This window comes from Oncorhynchus kisutch, linkage group LG12 (genome assembly GCF_002021735.2).
Source record: "Oncorhynchus kisutch isolate 150728-3 linkage group LG12, Okis_V2, whole genome shotgun sequence".
Taxonomy (NCBI): Eukaryota; Metazoa; Chordata; class Actinopteri; order Salmoniformes; family Salmonidae; genus Oncorhynchus; species Oncorhynchus kisutch.
The window spans coordinates 1,092,104-1,099,052 of record NC_034185.2 but is presented as its reverse complement, the minus strand read 5'-3'; the positions used below and the strand labels follow the sequence as shown (position 1 = coordinate 1,099,052).

General features: G+C 46.3%; 1 long non-coding RNA gene across 1 annotated transcript; it reads right to left on the bottom strand.

Moving 5' to 3' along the window:
• Positions 1–238: 238 nt before the first annotated feature.
• LOC109881385 (uncharacterized) lies at positions 239–6,100 on the bottom strand. Its single transcript, XR_004211828.1, has 2 exons — positions 796–6,100; positions 239–651 (listed from the first exon to the last, which is right to left on the bottom strand). It is a non-coding gene; the product is annotated as an uncharacterized LOC109881385 (long non-coding RNA).
• Between the last annotated feature and the right edge of the window lie 849 nt (positions 6,101–6,949).

Sequence of the window (6,949 nt, the reverse complement as noted above, 5' to 3'; positions counted from 1 at the left end):
TAGATTGTATGGTGTTTGTTGCACGAGTTTTGTGATTTCAAATGGTCACACCCATATGGATCAGTCCACACCCAGCAAAGGGGAGCAAAGTACCTCAAAGGCTGTTGAAGAACAGTACGCACCATTTTGGATAAACGTGTCGTTCAGTACAAATCGTCACGCAGCATAAAAAAAGAACTGAACGCACCCCTGGAACATTCAAACGTCCATATGAATAAATAGGTGTGTCGCTCTGATAGAAAGGTTAAACAAACATTTTATTAATTTGGACAGGCCTTTGTTTCTTTACATCATCATCATAATAATCAGGTGCTCTGCAGCCGCGTCACATGACAGACAAACTCACAGCTGTAAATTACAATAAAGAGCTCTGGACAGACAGAGTCACAGATTAACGGTTTCATCCAGAGTCGTTAGCAATCTGCAGTGATGGAGGAGACTTGATGACCAGGATCATTAGTAGAGAGGGTCCAATGGACCTCAAATCCCTTTCTATACCCAAATTCCAGACACATAGGTTGCCCCATAGAGCTAAAGTAGTGCACTACATAGGGAGCCTTCAGATGGACTAGACCCTACCTGGTCTCCGAGACCTTCAGATGGACTAGACCCTACCTGGTCTCCGAGACCTTCAGATGGACTAGACCCTACCTGGTCTCCGAGACCTTCAGACGGACTAGACCCTACCTGGTCTCCGAGACCTTCAGACGGACTAGACCCTACCTGGTCTCTGAGACCTTCAGATGGACTAGACCCTACCTGGTCTCCGAGACCTTCAGATGGACTAGACCCTACCTGGTCTCCCAGACGTTCAGACGGACAAGACCCTTATCGTTTAAAACCACAGGCGACATCTGCTCGAAACAAAAGTGATGTAATTAAGCACGTGTTGTAATTACTAGGATTCTGTGGTTTCACAGGCAAAAGGGATTGCTTTTGATTGAAAATAAAACGCTTTCTGTCTTCCCAATGAACAAAACATACTTTATGGAAAAGAGATGTATGATACACCATGCTGCCTTGTTGACAAAATCACAGAGCTGCGTAGATTATTGTTGGATTCGTAGATTACTGTTGGATTCGTAGATTACTGTTGGATTCGTAGATTACTGTTGGATTCGTAGATTACTGTTGGATTCGTAGATTACTGTTGGATTCGTAGATTACTGTTGGATTCGTAGATTACTGTTGGACTTGAGAAGGGTGCTTCATTCGCGGTGAAAGAGGACCATAGACTGGTGCCACGTGGTTTAGCATAATCAAATCCACCCATTGATAAACAAACAGTGGGAAGTGAAGTCACCACTGGATGCCGGTAGTGACGTCACCACTGGATGCCGGTAGTGACGTCACCACTGGATGCCGGTAGTGACGTCACCACTGGATGCCGGTAGTGACGTCACCACTAGACGCCGGTAGTGACGTCACCACTAGACGCCGGTAATGACGTCACCACTAGACGCCGGTAATGACGTCACCACTAGATACCGGTAATGACGTCACCAGTGAAGTCATCGCTAGATATGGGTATAATGGTGCTTTCCAGACAATTGGGAACTCAGGAATAAAAGGTCAAATCAGGGCGTCCGTGATCTTCAGGTCGGAAAGTCCGAGCTCCTGAAAGTTTACTGCTTGGAAATACGAATTGAATGACCGTTCAAAAATGTTTCCCTAATTTCAAGTCCCCAGTTCTTTTAAACGTGGCAAGAAGCCTGATGAAACTCGAGGCACGTTCCATAGCTAAGGCGAGGCAACAATCAGTGTTTGTGTCACGTCATGGACTGTGTCATGGACTGTGTCATGGACTGTGTCATGGACTGTGTCATGGACTGTGTCATGGACTGTGTCATGGACTGTGTCATGGACTGACAAATTGCTATAACCTACACTACATGACCAAAAGTATGTGGACACCTGCTCGTCGAACATCTCAATCCAAAATCATGGGTATTTGCTGCTATAACAGCCTCCACTCTTCTGGCAAAGGCTTTCCACTAGATATTTTAACATTGCTGCAGGGGACTTGCTTCCATTAAGCTACAAGAGCATTAGTGAGGTTGGGCACTGATGTTGGGCGATTAGGCCTGGCTCACAGTCAGCGTTCCATCCCAACGTTGTTTGATCATGCTGAAAAAGTAAAGGGCCTTCCCCAAAACTGTTGCAACAAAGTTGGAAGAACAGAATCGTCTAGAATGTCATTGTATGCTGTAGCGTTAAGATTTCCCTTCACTGGAACTAAGGGGCCTAGCCCGGACCATGAAAAACAGCCCCAGACCATTATTCCTTCTCCACCAAACTTTACAGTTGGCACTATGCATTCGGGCAGGTAGCGTTCTTCTGGCATCTGCCAAACCCAGCTTTGTTGATTGGACTGCCTGATAGTGAAGCGTGATTTATCACTCCAAAGAATGTGTTTCCACTGCTCCAGAGTCCAATGTCCCGTGACCTTTACACCACTCCAGTCGACGCTTGACATTGCACATGGTGATCTTAGGCTTGTGTGCGGCTGCTCTGCCATGGAAACCAATTCCATGAAGCTCCAGCCGAAGTTATTGTGCTGATGTTGCTTCCAGAGGCAGTTTGGAACTCTGTAGTGAGTGTTGCAACCGAGGACAGAATTTTTACGCTCTATGTGCTTCAGCACTCGGCGGTCCCGTTCGGTGAGCTGAAGTGGCTTACCACTTCACAGCTGAGCCGTTGTTGCGGCTCAGCATTTACAATTGACAAAGGCAGCTCTAGCAGGGCACAAATTTGACGAACCGACTTGTTGGAAAGGTGGTATCCTATGATGGTGCCATGTTGAAAGTCACTGAGCTCTTCAGGAAGGTCATTCTACTGCCAGTGTTTGTCTATGGAGAATGCATGGCTGTGTGATCGACGTGTCAGCAACGGGTGTGGCTGAAATAGCCAAATCCACTCATTTAAAGGGGTGTCCACATACTTTTGTATATATAGTGTATGTGAGCTGATACTTAGAATACATATCCAGGCGTTAGATCTATCAGGCTAAGGAATGATCCCAAATGGCACGCTATTCCCTGTATAGTGCACTCCTTTTGATTTGAGCCAAGCGCCCTGGTCGTGCACTATATAAGTGTAAGGAATAGGGTGCATTTGGGACACAAAAGGAGGAAGACTTGAAGCAAGAGAGATAACAGGGCCTAAAGTCAGACTTCTCCAGCAGGGGGCGTTTTTATGTATTTGTCGCTCACCAAGAAAGGAGTTTTTGTATGGAGGTCAATGAGTGGTGAATTTGGTTAACATATTTAATGGCTTATTTCTTCTAACGCGTTTTGAAATGATTAGGTCGTTATGAGTGTACTGATATAAGTAGGGCACATGGCATTCCAGCAACATTTATATCAGAGTTGTGCCTGGTCTTCACTAGTTACCACAACCACAAAGTCATAAATAAGATGGCGCCAACAGACATGGTCACCCTGCTTCTAGCTCCTAGCCAACTTTACAGTATAGTTGTTTTTGTGTGTTATATCTTACATTATTTTCTCAGAAGGTTTCTTGTATTATTACCTACTGCCAAAAACTTACTTTTAGTTATTAGATGACTCACCCGCATTTCCATCACAAATAAGACTTCCCTGAAATATTACTTCCTAATGTTCAGTCCCTGGACAATAACTTAAGACGAGATCAGGGCTCTCCTTCCAGAGGCATCAGTAACATCATATTCCCCCTCAAGCTGAGACTGTGACGGCTCAAGGAATTACACTGGAACGACACCATTCTGTATACTTTTGGTCCGTCTTTGGACACTGTTAACCAACCTCCAGACGAGCTTCAGTACAACACTCCTTCCGTGGCCTCCAACTGCTTTTAAATGCAAGTAAAACTAAAAGCCCTCCCGTCCAGCATCACTACTCTGGACGGTTCTGACTTAGAATATGTGGACAACTACAAATACCTAGGTGTCTGGCTAGACTGTAAACTCTCCTTCCAGACTCACATTAAGCATCTCCAATCCAAAATTAAATCTAGAATCTGCTTCCTATTTCGCAACAAAGCATCCTTCACTCATGATGCCAAACATACCCTGGTAAAACTGACAATCCAACTGATCCTTGACTTTGGCGATGTCATCTATAAAATAGCCTCCAACAAATTGGATGCAGTCGATCACAGTGTCATCTGTTTTGTCACCAAAGCCCCATATACTACCCACCACCGCGACCTGTATGCTCTCGTTGGCTGGCCTTCGCTTCATATTCGTCACCAAACCCACTGGCTTCAGGTCATCTATAAGTCTTTGCTAGGTAAAGAGTCCACCTTATCTCAGCTCACTGGTCACCATAGCAGCACCCACCCGTAGCACGCGCTCCAGCAGGTATATCTCACTGGTCACTCCAAAAGCCAATTCCGCCTTTGGCCGCCTCTCCTTCCAGTTCTCTGCTGCCTCATATCTCCCTCACTAACTATAGACATCAGCTGTCAGAGCAGCTTACAGATCATTGCACCTGTACATAGCCCATCTGTAAATTGCCCACCCAAATACCTCATCCCCATATTGTTATTTATTTTTTTGCTCCTTTGCACCCCAGTATCTCTACTTGCACAGTCATCTTCTGCTCATCTATCACTCCAGTGTTTAATTGCTAAATTGTAATTATTTCGCCACTATGGGCTATTTATTTCCTTACCTCATTTACACACACTGTATATAGACTTTTACTATTGTGTTATTGACTGTATGTTTATTTATTCCATCTCTCCCTCCCAGGACGGTTGCAAGTCCCTCCCACGCCCTGCCTTTGGCAAATCAGATCACGCCGCCCTTCTGCTCCTCCCTTCCTATAGGTAGAAACTTAAACAGGAAGTACCTGTACCTGACTGCGATTGTTCGACATTGGTCTGACCAATCTAACAACGTTGACGTATACACTTGGTGACTGGGTTCAATGACATATAAACTGACTTGCTGACTGGGTTCACCAGGAAGTGCATAGAGGTTACCACTGTTACGATTAGAACGTATCCAAAACAAATAACCGTGGAGACGGCAGCATTTGCACAAAACTGAAAACATATGTGATAGGGTCTCCAGCCATGTCGGTCACTGACACCTTACTCCCGGACAAGCTAAACACCTGCTCCCTCTTCAAGGAAAACACAGTGCCGTTGATGTGGGCCACCGAGGAGTATGAGCTCTCTTTCTCCGTGTCAGACATGGCATTTAACCCACTTAAGGCTGCTGGCCCAGATGGCCGTAACCTCAAAGCATGTTCAGACTAGCTGGCTGGAGTGCTTACGGACATGTTCAATCTCTCCCTATTCCAGTCTGTTGTCCCCACTTGCTTCAAGGTGTCCACCATTGTTCCGGTACCAAAGAAAGCGAAGGAAACTGAACTAAATGACTATTGCCCCATAGCACTCACTTCTGTCATCATAAAATGCTTTGAGAGGCTAGTTAAGGATCATATCAACTCCACCTTACCAAACACCGTAGAGCCACAGGTAGCCTAGTGATTAGAGCATTGGGCCAGTAACTGAAAGGTTGCTAAATGGAATCCCCGAGCTGACAAGGTAAAAATCTGTCGTTCTGCCCTTGAACAAGGCACTGTTCCCCGGTAGGCCGTCATTGTAAATAAGAAATTGTTCTTAACTGACTTGCCTAGTTAAATAATAAAAACAGATCCACGGATGACATAATCGCCATGGCACTGCCCTATCCCATCTGGACAAGAGGAATAACTGTCAGAATGCTGTTCATGGACTACAGCTTAGCCGTTAACGCCATAGTGCCCTTCAAGCATTAATCACTGGACACTTCAATAATGTTTACATGTTTTACCCACTTCATATGTATATACTGCATTCTAGTCATAGCTCATCGTTTTTAACTACTGCTGTACACACCTTCTCTACTCACATATACTGTCCATAACATCTATACACACCATCATATACATACATATACAGTACCAGTCAACAGTTTGGACACACCTCCTCATTCCAGGGGTTTTCTATATTTGTAACATGTTCTACTCTGTAGAATAATAGTGAAGACATCAAAAATATGAACTAACACATATGGAATCATGTAGTTAACAAAAAAAAGTTCAACAAATCAAAATATATTTTATATTTGAGATTCTTCAAACAGCCACCCTTTGCCTTGATGACCGCTTGTCAAGAACTTTGAAAGTTTCTTCAAGTGCAGTTTCAAAAACAATCTAGCGCTATGATGAAACTGTCTCTCATGAGGACCGTCACAGGAAAGGAAGACCCAGAGTTACCCCTGCTGCAGGAAGACCCAGAGTTACCCCTGCTGCAGGAAGACCCAGAGTTACCCCTGCTGCAGGAAGACCCAGCGTTACCCCTGCTGCAGGAAGACCCAGCGTTACCTCTGCTGCAGGAAGACCCAGCGTTACCTCTGCTGCAGGAAGACCCAGCGTTACCTCTGCTGCAGGAAGACCCAGCGTTACCTCTGCTGCAGGAAGACCCAGCGTTACCTCTGCTGCAGGAAGACCCAGCGTTACCGCTGCTGCAGGAAGACCCAGCGTTACCGCTGCTGCAGGAAGACCCAGCGTTACCGCTGCTGCAGGAAGACCCAGCGTTACCGCTGCTGCAGGAAGACCCAGCGTTACCGCTGCTGCAGGAAGACCCAGCGTTACCTCTGCTGCAGGAAGACCCAGCGTTACCTCTGCTGCAGGAAGACCCAGCGTTACCTCTGCTGCAGGAAGACCCAGCGTTACCTCTGCTGCAGGAAGACCCAGCGTTACCTCTGCTGCAGGAAGACCCAGCGTTACCTCTGCTGCAGGAAGACCCAGCGTTACCTCTGCTGCAGGAAGACCCAGCGTTACCGCTGCTGCAGGAAGACCCAGCGTTACCGCTGCTGCAGGAAGACCCAGCGTTACCGCTGCTGCAGGAAGACCCAGCGTTACCTCTGCTGCAGGAAGACCCAGCGTTACCTCTGCTGCAGGAAGACCCAGCG